The sequence below is a fragment of the Lissotriton helveticus genome, chromosome 7 (genome assembly GCF_964261635.1).
Source record: "Lissotriton helveticus chromosome 7, aLisHel1.1, whole genome shotgun sequence".
NCBI classification, from domain to species: Eukaryota; Metazoa; Chordata; class Amphibia; order Caudata; family Salamandridae; genus Lissotriton; species Lissotriton helveticus.
The window spans coordinates 1926998928-1927022783 of NC_136068.1; the positions used below are offsets into that span (position 1 = coordinate 1926998928).

The 23856-nt window shown below is 50.0% G+C and overlaps 1 long non-coding RNA gene across 1 annotated transcript in view; it reads right to left on the minus strand.

Moving 5' to 3' along the window:
* Positions 1-338: 338 nt before the first annotated feature.
* Positions 339-23856, minus strand: part of LOC144767883 (uncharacterized) — a 99333-nt gene continuing 75815 nt past the window's right edge. Inside the window, exon 4 of the long non-coding RNA XR_013598372.1 lies at positions 339-519. This is a non-coding gene — a long non-coding RNA (uncharacterized LOC144767883). The remainder of the gene's footprint in view (positions 520-23856) is intronic.

A 23856-nucleotide genomic window follows, 5' to 3' on the forward strand; every position in this document is an offset into this window, starting at 1 on the left:
ACTTGCGGTGGAGGGCGCTGTAGGATAGGGAATAGTTTAATTTACTATCCAAAACCTTCCCTACTATCCACGGGGACTGGAGTTGGAATAGTAAATTAAACGATTCACTATCCAGCGCCCCCCAACGCAAGTCGTTGTAACGACTTGCGTTGTAATACCAGCGTTGTAAAGGCATGCATGGAAAAAGCATGCATTGTGATGGCATACATCCATTTGGCAGCAGACATGGCTGTGCAGCTGGAGTGGGATCAGAACAGGTCCCCCATGTATTCACTTGTTCCTTGCACATGTTTCACAGTTTTGACCACAGTGCTTGAAAGTTCCACAACAGAGTGATGTACGTAAGGAGAAGTTTATTGTGGTTCTTTACAAGTGAACAGGATGGTCCCATGTTGGTGTAATCCGGTGAGGGTCCCTCTGTCGCCTGCCGCGTAAAAGAATGACACTGAGGCGGGACACAAGCATTGGCCGCTGCAACATCCATCTTTATTTACAGATGGCAGGCATCCTCCGAAGCTTCTGCAGAAGGAGAAAGGAACAATCAATGCTTGGTTTAGGAAAGTCAACCATATCAGTAACTCTCTGGGCAACCAAGGGACCTTCAATTAGACCCTCTGTAGTGTTTTAAAAGCAAAGGTTCTGTATTGTATGTGAAATAACTCATAGAAACATTCTGAAACGTCGTCAGGCACTAGGGGAACAAGCTGGTCTGACACTGACACGTCTGGAGACCACAAGGAGTTTGAACTGAGCCAACAGCACCAGAGTCCAGGCCTCAAGTGATGATTGGGAACCCATCACAGTCATGGTGAGAGGTGATTTGTTTACTTCCGGAGGTCACTGTGCAGGACGCAGACGGGGAACATCGTTTACAACGCAGTGTTTACACCGCACTACCTTAACAACGCTGCCATTACAACGCAAGTCGTTACTACGACTTGCGCTGGATGGCGCTGTTGGTTAAGGAATATTGTAATTTTATATTCCAACACCTTCCCTACTGTTACGTGGACTGGTGCAACGCAAGTCGTTGTAACGACTTGCGTTGTAATGGCAGCGTTGTCAAGTACCGCAATCTAAAAGATCGCGTTGTACTGACATACATCCGAGGCAGGAAGCAAAGAATAAAAGCAGGAAAGGTGAGAGGAAGAGGGTGTGCATGACAAGGTGGAACTGAAGAGGCTCTGGGACGTCTGAAGTGTCCCCCAACCCCCCTTCCCAATCACAGCTCCTATAGCGGATGTAACCACAACCCGCCCATGTCCTTCTGTCCCCCTGGCTTCAATCTCTCGTCCAGTGGCTCTTTACAACAACTCAATACAGACAGGAATAAGGCTCTAAAGACATCTTCAAGCCACTCAGACTTCACCTGTGATATAGGACGAACCTCTAGGGCATTTGTGTATAAAGGGTTCAGGCTGAGCCGGGAGGCTGTTCCAGCTCACACGGGCTGGTAGTGCCGTGAGCCACTCAGCCACGTCTGCCACGTCTGCCGGGTGCAGCTACACAGCCAACACACGCCAGGAGACAGGCCTTCATGGTAGTGCCAGTCCAGTGCAGGCAAGCTGTGCACAGGACATGCAGCTTGGCACCGAATCAATGCCCCTTCCATGCCACGCTCTTGACTAGGTTGACTTTTGCCCTGTGTAGCAAGGTGGAAATATTATGTGGTACGGCTGGGAGGCCTTAACACATAATATTAACAGAATCCCCAAAAGTGGATCTGGATTCAGACTGGTATTCCTTAGCTCAGTCCTCGTAGGGTGGCAAAGACCAGCCACGCTTACTTAGAGGAACACGGGTTAAACATTTCAGAGCACCAATATGGACGATAAGTAATTTACATGACTCAAAATAAATCTGACACCAATTTATAAAAATAGAGCTTATTTTTATATACATATAGACACCAAAACGAAGTCAATACATTTTGTGTAACCGGAGTTTGAGTGAAAATTATATCAGTACTTTGCAGAGTGTCAGACTTTACCGTTGCAGTCAAAAGAGAAATCACTAGGTGGCACTCGGACACTTGCGGGGTGAGTTCATTGGAACCCTCTAAGAGTTAACACCTTCGGTGCTCATGACGAGCTGAGCTCGTCATGACCACCGCGGCGCTCACACGCGGGGATAATTCCCCTGCTGTGCTGAGCATTCTGAAGAAACGGGCGTGGTCATAACGAGCTCAGCTCGTCATGAGCACAGTGTCACCATGCAGCGTGACGAGTCGAGCTCGTCACAAGCACCGCGGCACCACACGCGGCGCTTCTACCCCCGCTTTGCGGGGGAATTAGCCCTGAGGTGAAGGGGTTAAGGTCTTGCAGGTCCTGAGACCAAGCCTCGACAATCAGAACAATTTTCCCTTGCCAAGCAGTCCGGGTGCAGTGGTGACTTCGCTGTCCCACGTGCTGAAAATGGGTGCCATGGTTGCTGTCGAAAAGCCGTACTTGTGACAAAACGTCACTAGCAGGATGAGTTAAAGGCAGTATATAGAACACAAAGGGAGAAAAACCAGAGGCTGAGAGACAACCACATAAGAAAACCCCCAGGTGTGGATGTGTGGGTGTGCTCTTTATTACTTTAAGCACAAAACAATATTATGTTTCTGTGTCTCTTATTAAGAATGGCAATTCCAAAAATTGGACAAGGCGGGCTCACTCACGTAATGTGACATGCTTCAACAAAGCCCACCTCGTCCCACCCTGGTAGGACGATACGACCAGGGCAGACTCGACCCCAGGTCATGCTGTCCCGAGGGAGTTCTTATTCTTCTCTTTTCCGGATAACAATAGTCCAGTTACTAACTAAAATTACCTCAGGGTATATCACTAAGTATCCTTTTATTGGTGTTGTATCCTGGGTATAGATAAAATAAATTACCATAGGTAAAGTAGGGGTATAGCCATGGATATTAGGATCCTTGCCTCCCCATATCTTTTACCAACATGTTTCTGCCCCTCTTAACAGCCTTAAAGGTCTTGGTCATTCGTCAGGGTTGTGAACTTAAACCCCTGCCCTATCAATAAGTGAGGGCTAGGGGAGGTATTTAAGGAACAAAACAATTAAACTAGAGAGGGCCTAGCTCTGTGAGATTAAGGCATCTGATTTATACGCCTTTGAATTTAGGACACAAAAACAGACATCTTATTGTGCCCATCTAGAAAATATAAGGCAAATGTGAAGTGGATGTGTTCTGATGAATTTTCATCCAAATAACTAATATATGGTCTGATAAAAATAATGTTAGAGGCTAATTAAGAGCACATAAAAATACAAATACATTCATTTGCATAAACATATAGCCATTGTGGCACACTTGGAAGATAAAAAAGGCAGGCTCACAGAGGTGACAAAAGACACACGTGAAACAATAAGCAGATGCTTAAGACAAAGGGTCCCGGGCAGCTTTACCTCTAATTTTGTAGCTCTTAGCATCATGGTCTGCTGAGGGGGGCCCCGCCTGTAGTCACACACTGAAAGATTTCATAATAAATGAGCATTGAAGGTCTAAGGATTCCAGAGCAATATCTGTTTTCACAGAGGTTTTTATAGAGGCGGAGGAAACATACTCAAAAACTCTGGACCTTTTAGAGTTTTGGAAAAATAACAGTTTTTAGAAGATTATTTTTACACCAGTTAGCAACTATTCCCATGCATGTCTTACTGCATACTTTCACTTCCTTGTAGAAGGAAAGATATCCCACTTCCGTATGCTGCAGACACCAGTGTCTTCCGCCGGAGGGGAGGTTGTATTAAAAAAGTCCAGAAAGTACTTCATCAAGGAGTAATGCCCTCTTCGATCGTACCCGTTCCCTTACCAACAGTCGACTGGTAGGATGGCGTGTACATTTATTTAAAGAGCCAGGCCGTCGTAATCACCTGTCGTGGCAAACACCATTGTTTTTTGAAAAACAATCTGCTGCCGTATGACCGGGACGGGGCGTGCCATGACAAGATCGCCCGTACTCAGTACGCTTTTCAATGTTAGCGAGGACAATATTACCCGTGTAGCTCACTTACTCGATTCTATGGCAGGAGACGGAGGCTTCGGGTTATGTTTACCTTTCCTTTTACTGCAAAATAGAGCAGCCAATCGCCTCCGTGTCCTTAATAGAATTGAAAATTATTTGACGCGCTAGCTAGAATTTTGTTTATTCCCCCTGAGAGGGTTCGCGCCCTCCAAAACACAGAGACTGTCTGAAGGCGAGGGTATCGTCCTGTCCTAACCTCGTCATACGACCGCTGTAGTCTTTACCCTGGTGCTGGGTCTTGAGGCGCGCATGCACCGGTCCTACGGTAATGGGAACAGACCCAAATTACATAGTTAGGCTATTCAATTCCCTTTTCATTGAAAAGTTAATGAAGATATGTATATTCTTAAATAAATGGCACAGCAGACATTGTGAGGTAGTTTTATTCCATCACCTTGATGATTTCTAAAAGGTATATTATGTTTTTTACAGAACTGAGCCAGGTAAAAAGGGCAGGTACAGAGAAAAAAAAGCACGTCTCTGACATGAGTTGTTTTGAATAAATGGGCGCATAGTCTTTATTAAAACAGGCTTTAATTTATCTTTAGAACAGTCTGTAGGCTTTCCGTCAATATATGCCATCCATATTAGACTGTTAGTAGGAGGTTTGGAGGTGGAAAGGTTGAGGTGAGTTATAGTGGGACATATGGTCAACCCATGACATCCATTCCATGATGATGAAGAGATATTATTACAGCTCAATCTATGTGATATCACCATCACTAGATGCGAGTACTAGAAAGGGCCAATCGTTCTGAAGAAACCAGAATGTGTATGTTGTTAGAGGAAAAAATGACTATTACTCTAGATATTATCGACTTAAGACGGTCGAGGGAATGTCGTCATTCAGGCCCTGTGTGTCTGTCTTCAAGGGGAACACCCATCGCTGACTTAAGACCGACTGTGGGGGTGTGGGTGTAGTGGGCCGGTAAATCAGGCGAGGAGGTCGTAGGTAGTGAGCAATAGCGGATATTTATTAGCGTGGAACAACAAGGAAGGCCACAAGCGAGAGGACGGGAGGCTCCAGGCGATGATCTCTGGTCCGGTTCCTCACTGCAGGACGGGGTCTTGGGACTCTCCAGGGTAGGCTCCGATGTCAGGGAAGGTCCACGGAGGGCAGTGAGAGAGAGGAAACAAAAGATAAGGGACCGTTAGTCCTATCCAGAACTCTACGCAGTGGTTACCGCTCACCGTCACCCGGATAGTGCGAGGGGGGGGGGCAGAAACAGGCTGTGAGGAAAAGAGGGTACCGGGAAAGGCACTACAGGGTAGGAAGATAGGGAGGGTGCCAAGGAGGGACGTGAGAGAGGGGGGGGCTCTTGTGAGGTGCTCTACAGTATTTATACAGTGCAGGGGTGGTGAGACTATGGAGAAGGGGTTTTATACAGGGACTACACAGGGACTCCTAATGAGTAGGGAATAGGAAGGCAAAAGGCACTCACGCGGTCCGCCGTAACTCTCTGCTGAGTTACGGCCGCTCTCCAGCCACCTCCGTTGGATTCCACCACTCCTCCGTCCACACGTCTTCGTCGTACTCCTGCTTTCCTTCTCCGTCTCCGTCTCCAGCCAGAGGGTCCTGCCACGAAACTCCGACAATGGGTTCTGCATGTTCCTCGTTTTTATCCTGTGCTGGCGCTGCCTTGGGGGCGGGACTTCCGGGGTCAGCGCGATAAGGTTCCTCCGGACCAGGTGCTCGGGTTGGTCCCTGCGGGAGAGAGAAGGGCGGGGTTTCCCCTGTCAATGCTGGCGGTCCGAGTCCGGTCTCGGTAATGGCGCTCTGGCTCCGGTGTAGCAGTCCCGGGGGTAATGGTCGAGGAGTGTGCAGGGGGGGAGGGTGGCGGCCGCCGGGGCACTTCGGGACGCCGGCTCACATCCCCTTCCCCTAGCTGTCCTTCCTGTACGGGGTCGAGTCAGGGGGTACCGGGAAAGGAAATCAGCATTACCCTGCTCTGAGCCTTTCCGGTGCCTTGTTTGAAAGTGAAAGGGCTGTAGGGACAAGAACCAGCGTAGGACCCTGTCGTTCTGTCCTTTGTTTCGGGCCATCCACTCCAGGGGGGCGTGGTCTGTATAGAGGACGAAGTCTCTGCCCTCGAGGTAGTACCTCAGATTGTCCACGGCCCACTTAATGGCCAAGGCCTCCTTCTCTACTACCGCGTATTGTTTTTCTCTTGGAAACAGTTTGCGGCTCACGTAGAGAATGGGTCGTTCGTTGCCGAGAGAGTCCTTCTGAGAGAGCACGGCCCCCAACCCCTGATCGGAAGCATCCGTTTGAAGGATAAAAGGCAAGGAATAGTCAGGGGGTATTAGGACAGGACTGGAAGTCAAGGCGTCTTTCAGGTCCGTAAAGGCATGCCATGCTTCGGGAGAGGGGTTCCGTAGCTCCTCGTCTGTACGGTTTGTTTTCTTCAGGAGGTCCGTGAGGACTGCAGCTCTCTGGGAGAAATTGGGTACAAACCGCCTGTAATACCCGAGAAGCCCTAAAAAGGCTCGAAGGTCCTTTTTTGTGTGGGGAAAAGGAAGGGACCGGATGGCCACGGTTTTGCTTTCTTGGGGTCTTATCATGCCATCCCCCAGGAGATACCCCAGGTATTTGACCGTTTTCGCCGCTAAGGTGGTTTTGGCGGGATTGATGGCAAAACCAAATGAGCCCAAGGAGGAGACGACGCTGGACAGATGCCTCAAGTGTTGGGGCCAGCTGTCGCTAAAGATAATGATGTCGTCTAAATAGGCGCCTGCGTATTGGGCATGAGGTCGCAGGACCTGGTTCATGGCGCGTTGGAAGGTGGCTGGGGCGCCATGAAGGCCAAAGGGCATGACTATGAACTGGTATAAGCCCTCAGGGGTTGAAAAGGCAGTCTTCTTTTTGTCTTGTTCCCTTAGGGGTATCTGCCAGTACCCTTTGCAGAGGTCAAGGGTAGATATAAACTTCGCCTTCCCTATCCGCTCGATCATTTCGTCCACCCGGGGCAAGGGGTAGGTGTCAAAGCTGGACACCTTGTTGACCTCCCGGAAATCTATGCAAAAACGGACCGACCCGTCAGGCTTTGGCACCAGAACTATAGGGGAGTTCCATTCGCTGGTTGAGGGTTCGATGATCCCCATCTGTTGCATGGCTTCTATCTCCTGACGGATAACCGTCCGGCGGGCCTCTGGTACCCGGTAGGGTCTCAGTCGGACCACTTTCCCTGGTTCTGTTTCTATCTTATGCTCAGTGACCTTGGTTCGACCCGGGGAAGAGGAGAAGACTTTTTGCAGGGACGCTAGGGTTTGTTGCAGTTCTTGGATCTGCACAGGGTTTAGGTCGGGGTCAAGACAGGGGTCGAAAGAGAAAGGGGGCCTTTTACTGGTTCCGGACAGCACCGGTCGGGGCCCTTCCCATTTCTTCAATAAATTTACGTGAAAAATCTGGGAAGTGCCTCGTGTGGGGTCTAATTCCACCTCGTAAGTGACGGGGGTCACTTGTCTGAGGATGGTGTAGGGACCTTGCCACTGTCCCAGAAGCTTCTGGTCGGATGAGGGCATCATGAGGAGGACTAAGTCCTGGACAGCGAAGACGCGATTGCGTGTGCCTTTGTCGTATTGCCTCTTTTGGCTGTCTTGGGCGGTCGCTAGGTTTTGTCGGACAATGTCACGGATCATGGACAGGTGAGTTTTCAGATTCTCCAGATATTCGGGAAGCGGACGAGTGCGATCCGGTTCGTCTTCCCATGCCTCCCGTGCCATGTCTAGCAGGGTGCGGGGAGGACGCCCATACAGCAGTTCGAATGGGGAGTATCCGGTGCTACTTTGCGTTTTGCAGCGGATAGCGAATAAGGCCAAGGGAAGCATGTCTTCCCATCTTTTTGCTTCTAGGCCCAGAAGTTTCTTCAGCGTCTGCTTCAGGGTGGCGTTATAACGCTCCACCAACCCGTCCGTTTGCGGATGATACGCAGACGTTCTAATCTGTTTGATCCCAAGCTCTGAACAGACACGTTTCATGAGAGCTGAAACAAAAGGAGTGCCCTGGTCGGTCAGTATTTCCCGGGGAAACCCAACCCGAGAAAATAAGGAGATCAGGGCCTTGGCTATCGTCTGGGTAGTGGGCTGACGCAGGGGAATGGCTTCCGGAAAGCGGGTGGCATAGTCGACTATGACCAATGCATAGCGACACCCGCTACGGGAGGGCAGGAGGGGCCCGATAATATCCATCCCTATACGGCTAAAGGGGACATCTATGAGAGGGAGGGGTTGCAAGGGAACACGGGGAGGTTTGTGACGGCTGTTTTTTTGGCATACTACGCATTCCCGGCAGTAGGTTTTGACTCTTTGGTATACGCCTGGCCAATAAAATTTCTCCAGGACTGCTTGGCTGGTCTTCTCGTCCCCGAAGTGGCCCCCTAGAAGATGACTGTGTGCCAGGAAAAGAACTTTGTCTTGAAAGGGACCGGGGATAATTAGTTGGGCGTTTTGTTGGATTCCCCCTTTTCTGTACAGGAGCCCATTTTTCTTATAGAAGTAAGGACCTACTTGCAAGGGGTCCTCGTGATCCAGGGCTCTTCCCCAGGCCTCCTGCAGGAGAGGGTCTTCCTGCTGGGCCGCCCTGAATTCCCGGTCGGTCTGCCACGGGTGTTCTTCCACAATAGCGGGATAAGCGCCGACGTATTCCTTCTTCTCTCTTCTTTTCTGGCTTTTAGGTTTGTAAGGTTTGGAGGACGTCGTCAGGTCGGGTTGTCCCGGATACGGTGCCTCCTTCCACCACTGAGCCAGGGAATCAGAGGTGTCATGTAAGAGAGTAGGCAGTCCCGGATAATCACTCCCGAGAATGGCCTGTTCAGGAAGGGCGGGTACTAGTCCAACAGTGAGACAGGAGCCGGGGTCTTTGGAGTGTTGTACTCGCACCTGCGTCGTGGGATACTGTTTGGTGTCGCCATGGACACATTGAATGGCTACGAGGCCGGTCGGACCAGTGACCGGGTGTGCGAGGTCCTGTGGTCTAACAACGCTCTGACGGCAACCGGAGTCGGCAAGGGCCATGAGGTTTTTACCGTCGATTGACACAGGACAGTGGAACGGTGGGGGAGAACACCCAGGAGGGTTGCACAGATAGTTCCTCGCAAAGCCGACCTCCATCGGCTCCTCCTTCTGTGGACACATTCGGGCAATGTGGCCGAACCCTCCGCATGAATAGCACTGGGGTCCAGGAGTAGGGGTTCGAAACACAACCGGGGGAGGAAAAAGGGGGGTTGGTTCCGGGCGTCGGACAGCTGGTGGCCTGTTAGGGCGAGAGGCTAGAGCCGACGTTGGCCTGTGGGGGTGTTCCTCCTTCCCCCGCTGGAGCTCTTGGGCCCGGCTATAGGCAGACGCGATCTCTATGGCTGTCTCCAGGGTGAGCCGGGAGTGCTGTCTCACCCAGCGTTGAGTGGCCGGGTGTAAGGAGGTAAGAAACTGCTCCAGGTATATCTTCTCCATGATGTTCTCTTTGGTGGACGTCTCAGGCCGTAGCCACCGATTCGCGAGGTCCCGAATCCGGAATGAAAGGGCCCTCGGGTTCTCTTGTGGTTTCTCTCTGGCTTGGCGTAGTTTTACCCTATAAGTGTCATCGTCGATGCCAAGGCGTTCTAAGATGCACCTCTTAATGTCAGGATAAGGGGTGTTGCCTTGTATGTTGGCCTGTTGATATGCCGCTTGTAGGTCGCCTGTGAGGAGCGGCCCCAGGTATTGGCCCCAACGGTCCACCGGCCAGTTGGCTGCTTGGGCTATTCTCTCGAAATTGGTGAAAAAGTAGTCCGGATCCTCCCCTGGGACGTACTTTTGTAGGACTACAGAGGGGAGAGAGGTCACCGGCCGTTGTTGCCCCAGGGCATCCGTTAGCTTCCCCATGGTTTGCTCGTGGGCCAGCCCCTGGCCCTTCAGGACGTCATGCAGCTGTCCTCTATCGTCTTCTGCGGTTTTTAGGAACTGTTCCATCAATTTACCGAACTGTTCCTGGGACTCCGCCATCTTCTTGACCACGGCCTCCATGCTACCGGCAGATCCCACTTCTGACACCAGATGTGGGGGTGTGGGTGTAGCGGGCCGGTAAATCAGGCGAGGAGGTCGTAGGTAGTGAGCAATAGCGGATATTTATTAGCGTGGAACAACAAGGAAGGCCACAAGCGAGAGGACGGGAGGCTCCAGGCGATGATCTCTGGTCCGGTTCCTCACTGCAGGACGGGGTCTTGGGACTCTCCAGGGTAGGCTCCGATGTCAGGGAAGGTCCACGGAGGGCAGTGAGAGAGAGGAAACAAAAGATAAGGGACCGTTAGTCCTATCCAGAACTCTACGCAGTGGTTACCGCTCACCGTCACCCGGATAGTGCGAGGGGGGGGGCAGAAACAGGCTGTGAGGAAAGGAGGGTACCGGGAAAGGGACTACAGGGTAGGAAGATAGGGAGGGTGCCAAGGAGGGACGTGAGAGAGGGGGGGGCTCTTGTGAGGTGCTCTACAGTATTTATACAGTGCAGGGGTGGTGAGACTATGGAGAAGGGGTTTTATACAGGGACTACACAGGGACTCCTAATGAGTAGGGAATAGGAAGGCAAAAGGCACTCACGCGGTCCGCCGTAACTCTCCGCTGAGTTACGGCCGCTCTCCAGCCACCTCCGTTGGATTCCACCACTCCTCCGTCCACACGTCTTCGTCGTACTCCTGCTTTCCTTCTCCGTCTCCGTCTCCAGCCAGAGGGTCCTGCCACGAAACTCCGACAATGGGTTCTGCATGTTCCTCGTTTTTATCCTGTGCTGGCGCTGCCTTGGGGGCGGGACTTCCGGGGTCAGCGCGATAAGGTTCCTCCGGACCAGGTGCTCGGGTTGGTCCCTGCGGGAGAGAGAAGGGCGGGGTTTCCCCTGTCAATGCTGGCGGTCCGAGTCCGGTCTCGGTAATGGCGCTCTGGCTCCGGTGTAGCAGTCCCGGAGGTAATGGTCGAGGAGTGTGCAGGGGGGGGAGGGTGGCGGCCGCCGGGGCACTTCGGGACGCCGGCTCACACCGACTTAAGACATACTTAAGACAGACTTAAGACAGACTTAAGACATACTTAAGACATACTTAGGACATACTTAGGACATACTTAAGACATACTTAAGACGGACTTAAGACAGACTTAAGATACCCTTAAGACAAACTTAAGACAAATTCCTAACTTAAGTCTGTCTCTAGTCTGTCTTAAGTTTGTCTTAAGTCAAACTTAAGACAAAATCCTAACTTTACTACTAATAAATGCCTTCTGTGAATACCAAAAGTAGTAAGTTTAGGATTTTGTCTTACGTTAGTTCTGTGAATCGGGTCCTAAGATAATGGGAAGCGATGACCCACAGAGTGCGGCTAGAGGTATCTTACAGACATCCCGCACAGGAAGGCAACATTTTGCACAAATGAAAACCGTTTGGCGTTATGTTCTTAGTTTGATTTCACACTTACTGTTTGGTGATTTTAGTTGATCTTTTTGCTTTAAATCTGATATATAGAGGAGGGTACCCCTGTTCGTCTTACCCCCATCCCCACATCATTTGTATCACATGTGCCCCCACCCCAGGTGCCACCTCAGCTGGATTCCAGCGCCCAGTGACTCCCTTACCACGCAGCTGCTGCTCCTGCAGTTTGCTCTCCTCCTAATGAGAGGCCTGGACTGTTCCCACAAGGAACAGGGCCAAGATTGATTTGCATAACGCTGGGTCCAAACTGGGGTGGTGTGGCGAGCAAAAGATGGACTAAACCCAGATCTTTGTGAGTGAGGGTGAATGTTTGCACTGTCCAGCATTAAATGTAAATGTAAATTGATACTTGTATAGCGCACTACTCACCCGCAAGGGTTTCAAGGCGCTTGTACGAATACCGCTGTGGAACCCATCCTGGCTTTCCCTGTGAGGTGTCCACTCCTGGGCACCCCCAAGGTGGAGGCCAGGCATCCTTAGCGGTGTGGGGGCCGTTGTGGAGATTAAGCAAGCTATTGCCCAGAGTTGCAGAGTGGGACTCCATGATTAGAATAGGCACCGAGGCGAGAATTATCAGGTCCGTGGAATTTTTGAGCCTGAGACCCGCAGAGGCGGGGAATTGAACCCTGGTCCCGGGCTAGACCTCTGCATCAGGGTCTGCCGCTCTAACCATTGAGCCACACTTCTCCACACGTCTAGGCATTCCGTCCATTAATTGTTTCTTTTGCATACGTCGCCCTAAGTTGGAAGGGTATGCCTAGACGTGGGTTCCGTGCTCACTACACCAATGGATTCAAGCTAGCCTGGCTGATGAAGGGTGATGCCCTGAAACCGATCCCAGGATGCTTGTTTACGATCCAGGGAGGACTTGGCTTGGTAGTTTGGGCTTGGCTCTTCCCATAAGGAACAGGGTCAAGACTGATTTGCATATGGCTGGGTCTAAACTGGGGTGGTGTGGTGAGCAAAAGAATGATGGATTAAACCCAGATCCTTGTGACTGGGGGTGAATGTTTGAATTGTCCAACATTCTGTCCATTGTTTCTTTTGCACTGGCTTACAGGCAGGGCCACTGGAATTATGCGATTGTGCATCTGCGGCTATTTTTGCATAATTATAGATTTGCCTCATAATTCATCATCTGTTCAATAATCGGCAGATTTGAAAACAAAATGTGTTTCAAGCCCAAACGGTTCAAACGTTACTTTAAAACGCAGCAGCACGTGTTATCTCACAGTAGAAGGCCTTGTGCAAAGGTTGAATGGTCACTTTTCTGTAGCTTATCGCTATATTTGGATATTAAACTGGTACTAATGAGGTGCACCCGATGCACAAACAGTGCTAACAAGTGCACAAGGTACAAAATGATGAAGTAATACTATTAAAAAATGTGCGGTATTACTCATCACAATTTTTCATTTCTTGATACATCATTTATTCAAACCTGCCATATAATTTGTCCCTCTCCTGCGGCATAATTCCAGTGGCTCTGCATAATAGGCAATGGGGCAGTGCCCAAGGGGCTGTTCCAACAGGATAGTGTGTGGGTGGGCTTTGGCTGTTCCTGGGCCTGTTTATGGTCTGCTGGGTCGTTTTTAGGTTGAGCATTCGAGACCTCTTATATAGACTTTAGTATATACTTATAATGTATGTATTTTGTGGGCTTTGGAGTTCAGCCCTAGGACTTGTCTGCTTCCACTTAGGGACTTTTTTCTGTTAAACTGCCTCTATTTAATTGTCTTGATAGAATACGACCAACAGAGGTCAGTAAAATACCAGAATCACTTTAGCATTCTCTAGATTACAGTCCATAGAAAGTGTCTTCCAGGAACATCCGTAGACAATAATATTTTTTTCAAATCTTGTATTTTCAGTGATATGACCACCGAAGGCCCTGATTTTATATTAAAAACAGAGCTTTGCACTATTCCATTTCCCGCTGAAAGGCAATAATTCTCTCCATGTGTTCTCGTACCTGGCGTGTCACGCAGTTCAGTGCTTACTTTCCCTCCATGTTGAGGAACAGTAGATGTTTCAGCACCCAGGCTAATGTGCTGCCTAGCTACATACATATAAGGTCCCAAAGGCGAGACCGATTGCATTGCAAAATGCTTGTTTTTCCTGATATTAGAAAAAAACATTGCCTGCAATAAGCTCAGATCCATGGAGTCTTCCATACGTTGCAAAGCATTTACCCCCTGTACCTCTGAAAGTCCAAACCTGCCCCAATGTGCAAACATGAGCCACCATTTTAAGCTATCTAACTTACTAATGGGGGCACATATATTTTGGTGCCAGGAAATATTTTCTGTCCCAGTCCGACCCTGCTGTCACCCACCACTGCAAGAGCCCTCAACATGTGAATTTCCTAGGACCGAGAAGTAATTAGCATAGACAGCCCAGGAAGTGATGTCATACAACCTTTAACAAAGTTCAGTAAAGTAGTGTTAAATTAAAAGTAATGTAAACTAACCCCAGAACCGTAGTACAGAATTCTCGTGCATACAAAAGTAGTGGAGCAGCACTTTGTGATACCCAAGACAGCGTCTCCCATCAACTGAAGGGGTCCTTAGGAGGACCCCCACTTGAAGCCAAGTGGCTTCCTGAAGCCCCCACAGTTCCAAAGGGCGGCTCTGCGCACAGCAGAGCACGGAATGGAGTTCATGTTCTAGCCTTTCTCCCTATGTGTGACATTGAGCCTTCTGTAAGTGAGAGCTCAACCTGATCTTCAAATGTGTGAGTCTCACTCGCAATGAGTGAGATTTAAGGTCTGTGCTCTGGCTGTGCCCGAGGCCTGTGGTGTGAGAGGAAGGAAGAGGGGTGGAGCGTCTCCCTCATTGATGGACTGCTAGCAGCCTTCATCGCTGACCCAGTCTAGCCCTTGAACCAGTACCTACAGCGTTTCCAAAGCCATTTTGCCCTCCTGATGCAAACTTCCTTAAAATGCTGAATTGTCCTGAGGAGCAAACAGGTCTCATGAAGGGTTTAGAGGCTGGGTGGAATGAAATACTGCAACTGCTGCAAGAGTAAAGCAGTGCTTAACCTGTAAAAAGATAAGTGCCAGGGCCCTCGTCAGGAGGCCAGTGCAGCTTCCACCACCCATTGCTCCTGCCGGGGCTGCCAACATCAGTGGCAACCCAACTTCTAATCATCACACTCCCACAAGAGTGACAACTGAGACTAATACAGGCCCCAACGCTATAAATATGGCCTGGGCGACAGGTATTAGTCATTTTCAATGTATATTAAATAAATAAACTACTTTGATTGTGCTCATCCGTAAATTAGACAAACAGCGCCACCAAGTGGTAGACTGAGATTTTCATAAGTGTCTATATTGACAATTAAGTGCCGGTGAATAGCACCGGAACCCGCCGGCTCAAATTAAGCACTGGAGTAAACAGAATCCTGTAAACCGTTTCACAAAGCAGCCTCTATTTCACTGCTGAGGAAGCCACAAGCATGCTGGGGCCACGATACCTGGAAAGGCCCAGCTGGTGGACCTGACTGAATTGCGAGGTGCTCTCCTTTCCTGAGACGTCTGCTGTATCAGCATCATGGCACTGCACCCGTCTTACAAGAAGGGAGGGCCCTCGCCATCAAGGGGTGTCTGCGGCCTGGTCCTGCCAATGAACCGCATTCTAGCTTATGAGTCGAGGCTCTCAGTGGCGGAAGGGGCTTCCTTGGACGTCCGGTTCTCCCTTCCCATTGTGACGTTGCCTCAGATGTAAAGAGGGTACCTGCTGTCACTCAGGCTGACTGGCACTATGACCGCCGAATGGCTGCCCAGCGGTCAGATCGTAGCACCGCCTACAAAACAATGTCTCAATCTGTGTGTTCTGTCGATGCCTAGAGGCTGACCCAAAGCCCCTCGGTGTGTATTACCTTTCCATGCATTGTTTTTCTTTATAACTCAATGCAAAGTTTGTAAACACAGAAGTCCTCAAAAGTTATGGCCTCTGCTCTCTGTAGGATGCACACTTTTGTGGTGTTGCGCTCTAGACGTTGCACGTCACGCTGTGACGTGACGTGCGGGCGGCCATATTGCGGCTGCGCGCGCAACAGAGATCAGAGGCGCGAAAGCTGGCACTGACGGCGGATCGGCTCGGCGCTCTTTAGGGTAACTAAAGTTAATAAATATAGTTACAGCCTGAACAACTTGTGGAGTCTTCATTGGGGTAAACCACCACATTACAATGGCGACGAGGACGGGACCCCGGACCCCTGCATGCTGAAAAAAAAACAAGTGGAAAAATACACAGAAGGAGACACCACCCATACCGGCGAACTGTAAGTCCAGAGCAGGGAGCAGGACAGCAGCGCTAAGCAGCCAAGGGAAGCACACAGTCGATGAGAGGCAAGCAAGCTACCACACTAGGCAGCATACCCTAAGAGCGCGGCAGAGCCCAACCCCACCCCGGTGAGAAAGACAACCACGATGGGGGTGGAGTGAAGAGATCTAGGTGAAACAGGCGGAAGCGCGCCGAAGTGCACAGTGAACCAGCATACATAGAGGAGACCGCGCTGGCTACCTTAAGAGAGGAGGAGGGGGCCGACACAGAAAGCCCCCAGTTACAAGCGGGATAACAAGAGCCAGACAGTACACCAGGCAGTCCCAGAAGTCAGGGAAGTGCACCAACCACGGTCAAAAGCGAAAAGATGAGCGCACAAGCGGGATACGCAACGGCGCCAGTGCAATTCCTGCCCAAATCAGGAGAACCACTCATGAAGTGGGAAGATTGGAGGGAGTACATCGACAACTTCATAGAAGTCTTAGAAGATGAAAATGAGGAAAAGTTCAACCCCAAGAGAAAAAAGCGCATCCTACTACTAAACTTAGGCCCGGAAGGACTCAGGATTTACAAAAGCCTGGTGCCCAAACAAAGAGGTAGCGCAGACGATGATATGTATGCCCATGCCGTTGATGACCTGAACGAACACTACAGGCCGGCAGTGTGCGTGTCAGTAGACAGGTTCAATTTCCAGCAAAGGAAACAACGCCCGGGCGAGACAGTAGAGGAATACGTGGCGGCCTTGAAGAAACTGGCGGCCACGTGGAAATATGACACATGGGAGGACGAGTTCATCAAAGACCAGGTGGTGATGCACACCACGAGCACGGCAGTACAGGACAAGCTGTGGGCCAGCGGGGACACCACGCTGAAGGAGGTGATGGTAATAGTCAAAAGAGCAGAGTTGGCACGCAGATGCGCGGAAGTGACGAAGAAGGAGACGGCGCCCAGCACCATGGTGAACAAAGTCGACGAGGAGGAAACCCGCAGAGACTACAGGTACAAGGGGTCGTCATCAAAGAGTCCCGGCAAATGGCAAGGTAACCCGGGCCCACCAGGAAAGCTGATGGGGAGCAACAAGAAATCGTGCTACAGATGTGGGAGCTGGTCCCACGAGGCGCACAACAGGAAGTGCCCAAAGTTCCGCGCCAAATGTACGTTCTGCGGCATTATGGGCCACTATGAGAAGGTATGCCGGAGGAAATCCTCCAAAAGCATGGTGAAATACATCAACCACGATCGACCACGATCGTGAGGAGCAAGAGGAAGGCACAGAGGAAGACGAAGACGTCGTCACAGTCCTTTGCATATACGACCAAGTGCTGAGTGTGGATGGCAGAAAAACGACAAAACCGGTACTGGATATGACGATAGGGGCAGTGCCGATAAGCGTGGTGGCGGACACAAGCTCGCCTTACACCATCTTCCAGAGAGCGGTATGGAATGAAATCTTCGTGCCTCACTTGGGCCCAGAACTGGAGAAGCTGGATATCCGACCGGTCACATACAACGGGGACCGCATACCCATGGCAGGATTCAGACCCTTACAGTTTGATTTCAGAGGCCGTTCCGCTTCCTGCAAGCTTTACATATCGGAGAGAGGGCCCTCAGTGTTAGGATGGCTGGACCAAGGCGATCTGGGCATCAAGCTGGATCCAGGGGGCAGAGAACAGATACTACTCACGAACTTGAAGTATGGCCAGATCTGGACAAGTGGAAGAAAGAATTCCCCAAGGTATTTGGAGGCACGGTGGGAAGGATGGAGAAATTCTCACACAAGATAGACCTAAAGGAAGAAGCCATACCAGTCGCCCACAAGGTCAGAAATGTGCCCCTGGCAGTGAGAGATGCAGTACAGGAAGAACTGCAGGATTTAGAAAAAAAGGGGCTCATCGAACCAATCACGTGCGCGGAGTGGCTCGCGCCACTGGTGGTAGTCATGAAACCCAGCAGGAAGGTCAGGCTGTGCGTCGACCTGCGAGAATTAAATAAAAACATTGTGGTGGAGAAGTTCCCCTTGCCCAGAATTGAAGAAATGCTGGCCAAGACCAGAGGAATCAAGTGGTACTCCACCATAGACTTGACCTCAGCGTACCATCAAATTGCCTTACACCCAGAGAGCCGGAAATTAACATTGTTCATCACCCCATTCGGGTGCTATCAGTTCCGCCGTTCGGACTGGCCTCGGAGGCTGCGGTGTTTCAGAAGCTGATGCACCAACTGTTTAAAGACATGGATGGCATCCAGTATTTTCAGGATGATATCCTGGTGATGGGGCGAGACAAACTAGACCACGATGTGAAACTCGGCAAGGTACTGAAGATCCTGGATGGCAAGGGCCTCACGGCAGAATGGACCAAGTGCCGGATAGGCATGGAGTCGGTGACCTACCTAGGGCACAAAATCGGGGTGCGAGGAGTTACCCCCAAAACAGAGAATGTAAAGGCAATCTGTGAAGCGCCACCGCCCACCAACAAAGAGGAAGTCAGGTCATTTTTAGGCATGGCAGAATACTATAGTAAGTTTGTGCAGCACTTCGCCACCAAGACACATCACATGAGGCAGCTGACGAGAGAAAGTACTGAGTTCCGTTGGACGGAGGAAGCACAAGGTGAATTTGACGTCATCAAAAGGGAGGTGGTAGGAGCAGTACCACTCCAGGAATATGACCCCCAGGGAAAGACAGTGCTCACCACCGATGCCAGCAACAAAGGGTTGGAAGCTGTATTGATGCAAGACCGAGGACAAGGAAGGATGGAGACGCTCAGGTTTGCATCCCGCACACTGAGCGACACGGAAAAGAAATACAGCGTCATAGAAAAGGAGATGCTGGCAGTCGTGTGGGCAATGACGAGGTTCAGGCAATTTCTGTGGGGCACACGGTTCCAATTGAAAACAGATCACAATCCCTTACTCAAAGTACTGACATCCAGCGGACACGCCAGCGCCACGCCCAGGATCTCGAAGATGACCCTAAAACTACTAGAATTCAGATATGATGTAGAATACATCCCAGGCAGCAGGAACAGAGTGGCAGACTACTTAAGCAGGGCGGCGGCTATGGAACGGAGCGAGGAAGACCAAGCAGGAACGGAAGAATTGGTGGCACTCACAGAGAACCAAGAGAGAGTAATCGGAAATCAGGAATGGAAAGAAGCGTATGAGGATGACCAGACCATAAAGGAAGTGAAATCGTACATCACGAAGGGCTGGCCGGACAAAAGACAGACCAGTGAGGACCTGAAACCCTACTATGAGGTCAGAGAAGAGTTGTCAATGGATGACCAAGGGGAGTTCGTGTACAGAGGAGAGAAAGTCATCCCCCCGGCAAACATCATCCCCAAGTTACTGAGCATGCTCCACGAAGGTCACTTGGGGATAGGAAAGATGAAGCTGAGGACCAAGCAGAACTACTGGTGGCCTGGGGTGGATGTACGAGCCGAGAGACATGTCAGGGACTGCGCACAGTGCCAAGGAGCAGATAAGACACTCAAACTCTTACGCCCTGCACTAGGAAAATTTGACCCGCCGCAGAATCCGTGGGAAGAGTTGTCGGTGGATATCCTGGGCCCGATTCTGGACGACCAAGGAGTTCAAAAATATGTGTGCGTACTCATTGATAGATATTCGAAATGGCCTGAGGTGAAAGTGGATGAGACGATGGATACAGAGACAATCATAAAGTTCCTGTCAGACACCTTTGTGAGAGAGGACATCCCTAAGTCCACCCTGAGCGATAACGGCCCCCAATTCAGGTCAGACAAATGGAGCGACTTCATGCAGAGGAATGGTATCCTAGCCAAACACACGGCTATTTACCATCCGGCCGGAAATGGACTGGTGGAGCGATTTAACAGAGTAGTGATGGGGTCGGTGCAAGCAGCCATCACCAGCAACAAGGACTGGGAAAAGGAGATATGCCACATGGTGTGGGTGTACAGAATCACCCCCACAGGAACAGGATATAGCCCCTTCCAAATTCTGAGGGGTCGGGAACCATTCACACGGGACAACCGTGTATGGAAGGAGAAAACCATAACAAGAAAGTGGTCCCCAGCAGTGGTGCAGGCCAATTTAGAAAAGGCACAGGCGATATACTCGAGACACTACAACAACCGCAGGAATGTGCAGGAGACAGAACTGGAAAGAGGCGAGTGGGTGCGAGTAAAGCTGGCCACGCTACAAAGAAAGGGGGACAGCAAATATAGTAAGCCCATGCAGGTCAAGGAGGTGTACAGCAGAGCGGCCCTGTTAAGCGATGGCAACGTGTGGTCTCTGGATCACATGGCAAGATGCAACAAAGTGCTAAGATGGAGCCAAGGTGGAGTAGATCTTGAAGACATAGAGGAGAGAAATGTAGAGCCGGAGCAAACAGAGGTAGAGTTGGATGAGAGCAGGGGAGAACCGCGTGAAGGGAGAGCTGACGACGGCGGCCAGGGAGCTGCGAGGGAAGGAGACATGAGGAGGCGAGATGAGAGTGCGGCTGCGCTCAGAAGTGGAGAGGAGGACGTAGAGACTCAGGAAAGGGAGATTCCGTCCACCCCGGTGAGGCTGACCCGGAGGGGAAGAGCCGTGGTGAGACCAGCCAAGTATCGAGACTTTGACATGAACAGCGGACTGTAAGTTAACAAACTCATTGTTTGGAAAAAGGGGAGATATGTGGTGTTGCGCTCTAGACGTTGCACGTCACGCCGTGACGTGACGTGCGGGCGGCCATATTGCGGCAGCGCGCGCAACAGAGATCAGAGGCGCGAAAGCTGGCACTGACGGCGGATCGGCTCGGCGATCTTTAGGGTAATTAAAGTTAATAAATATAGTTACAGCCTGAACAACTTGTGGAGTCTTCATTGGGGTAAACCACCACATTACAACTTTGGCGGCCCTCAGGGCGTGACTTTCATCTCACATGGGGCCAGGATGAGCAGATACAGCTAAGGGTCTTCCTGCTGACGAAATAAAACTATTATTGACTGAAATATTTGCAATATTCCTAGAAAGAGTGGTTTTCAGCCAGCCCTCTCAACCCTCAGTCTCTGGTATTGCACCATTCACATTTAAAGATATCTTTATTTAATATATCGTAAAAGAGGACTCCTCTCAGTTTCCAAAACCAATTTCTGTGTCCATCCGCTGTTGTGTGGAACTTTTTTTTGTTTACTTTCCCAGGCTGCATGGATTGAAACAGCTGTGTTAGATTCCTAGTCTTTTCGTCGTGACGCCACTTGGGAGTATTCGTTTCATCTCACTCTTCATTTTATGTGGGCCTAAGTCCTTGAACTGATTTTTATAACTTTGTTTTGTGCAGTTATACTAGTGTGCCTGTGTGAAGATTTCGCGTCACTCTCTCCGCATATTGGAAGAATTGGACAACACTGCCATCTGCTGGTTATTTTTTAATTGAATATAAAAATTGCTGTTGCATACATTTTCTCTTCAGGTTTTATGTTGCTTGTTCTGTTTTTTCTCCCACTACATTATCAAGCGTGACGCAACGGGTCTGCCGGCTGCAGCCATTGGCTGCCTTCACTATGATGACAACATTATGCCCTTGCATAAGAAGCACATCCACTGCACAGTAGTTTCCTTAAGTGCCAGGGACTATTATAGAAATCTGTGCTTTGGAGACCAAAAAATATTTTTGCTTTTAATGTTTTTTTCCACTCTCCGTTTTGCCCAGGCACACGCGCCTATACAAAGTAGTACATTTCAGTTCTGAGGCCAGAGGGTCCCTCCTCTTTCATGGCTTTTTAATTTATTTTGTTTTTATAGACCGAGGCCAGACTACTTTACTGGTCTTACTCGACCTGACCGCAGCCTTTGACACCCTGTCTCCCTCGACTTTAACAGCTCGGCTAAAGGAGATAGGGGTGGAGGGCCCAGCACTGAGCCTCCTGACCTCTTTCCTCAACCAAAGAGAACAGAGGGTCAAGCTAGGAGAGTTCCTCTCCCCTGCTAAGCCTGTGCAATGTGGGGTCCCACAGGGGTCGGCCTTGAGTCCGACCCTCTTTAACATCTACGTGGCCCCACTTACCAGGCTGGTAAGATCGCACGGGATGGAGGTGGTGTCATACGCTGATGACACCCAGATCATGGTGTCCCTCTCCCACTTGGTGAGTTCCTCCCCGTTCATCTTCAGGAACTGCATGCAGGCAATCTCCGAATGGATGATCCTAAACTCACTGAAGCTGAACGGAGAGAAAACCGAGGTCCTGATCTTTGGCAAAGATCAAGACATATGGTCCAACGACTGGTGGCCCCCCTCTCTGGGAGCCTGTCCTGTGCCCGTAAAATCAGCCCGCAATCTGGGCGTGATTATCGATACGTCACTGGCCATGACACAGCAGGTCAACAGAACCGTGTCTACCTGTTGGGGAGTCATTAAGATTCTCAGGAAAATCGCCCATTATCTTTCTCCCCAAGCCCGCAAACAGACCGTGGTTGCCTTAGTTGCATCACGGCTGGATTACTGCAACGCACTGTATGCAGACATTAATAAGAGCCTTATCCAACGCCTCCAGACTATCCAGAACGCGGCTGCTAGATTTGTCCTGGATGTCCCTAATACCTCCTCAGCCACTCTCGCCAGGAAGAGTTTGCACTGGCTGCCGATCCAGTCCAGGATCTCTTTTAAAATTTTATGCCTGGTTTTCAGTGCCCTATCTGGCGGAGGATCTGAAGTTATTGGCTCCCTCCTGATCCCTTACACTCCTAGCAGAAGTCTACGTTCTGCCTCTAAGAACCTTCTATCTGTCCCTCGAACAAGCAGAGTCAGATGGGGCGGAAGGGCCTTCTCCTCTATGGCCCCTAAACTGTGGAATGCCCTCCCCTCCGAGCTAAAAACTCAACCCTCTATGGCCCTTTTTAAGAAAGTCTTAAAAATGCATTTTTTCATCGAGGCCTATCAGTAAGCATGCCCTCTGACCCTGGACTATGTCTGGTTAGGCGCCTTGACGCCCGTAGGGCAAAGTTGCATGTTATAAGTCTAGCTTCATTCATTCATTCATGTCTCATTTGCTGACCAGAGTACTGTGGCTGTGTGTGGGCGGAGTCACCTGTTGCTGGCTTTCCATTGCTTCTTTCAGCTTACAGGCTGAACTTGTCTGAAGTAGTGAGGTGTGTTATTGAGCAGATGCATGCGGAGCAGGCAAGAAATGCACCCGGCGTGCACACTATAATTTGACTGCATATATGGTAAATATAGTGGCACATGTCATGTGCCTGCGCGCACAAGCAGCAGACAGCGCTTGCCAGAGACAGGTACTGACAGATGTGGCTCAATGGCAGGAACAATGTGCTCCCGGGGGGCCAGGATACTTCTCAGAGTGTGGGTGCTGGCATCATTGTTACACCATTGAATTCATAGGGATTGAAAAATTCCAAGCCTCCACAACGAACAAGTGCGTAAATGTGCCGCGCCCATTCAGCAGGAGAGTGGTACGGTTGCGGTATTTAGGTAGTGGTGCATTTTGAAGCACAATGTTTCAAATATATTGCTTAAGCATTGAGTGCAAGCACACAGTCATTTGCAAACAGCTAATGTCCCATTAAAATGGCCTCAGAATTCACGCTGTTACTGATAAAACCCTACAGCGCACAAAAAAGAATCTGTGGAAATTGGTTTCAGCAAATATTTACCACCAAGTAAGGTGTCTTAAATTATTTTCATCCTATTAAAATCTTTCTTTCCACGGCAGTTCACTTGTCTTTCCTAGCTGTGTATTTACCCCCAGATTCATCATTGTCCCGTTTTGCGAGTCCTTAATAGCGATTATTAAGGAATCGCTATTAAGGACTTGCAAAACCGAATTCATGTAGAAATCGCAATTTCATTTGCGATTCCTACAGCTTCCTTATTTGCGATTAGCAAATTGCTAATCGCAAATAAGGAATGACTCCCCATTCATTCCTATGGGCCTTTGGGCCTTTAGGCCCATAGGAATGCATGGGGAGTCATTCCTTATTTGTGATTAGCAAAGGCCCATAGGAATGCATGGGGAGTGATTCCTTATTTGTGATTAGCAAAGGCCCATAGGAATGAATGGGGAGTCATTCCTTATTTGTGATTAGCAAAGGCCCATAGGAATGAATG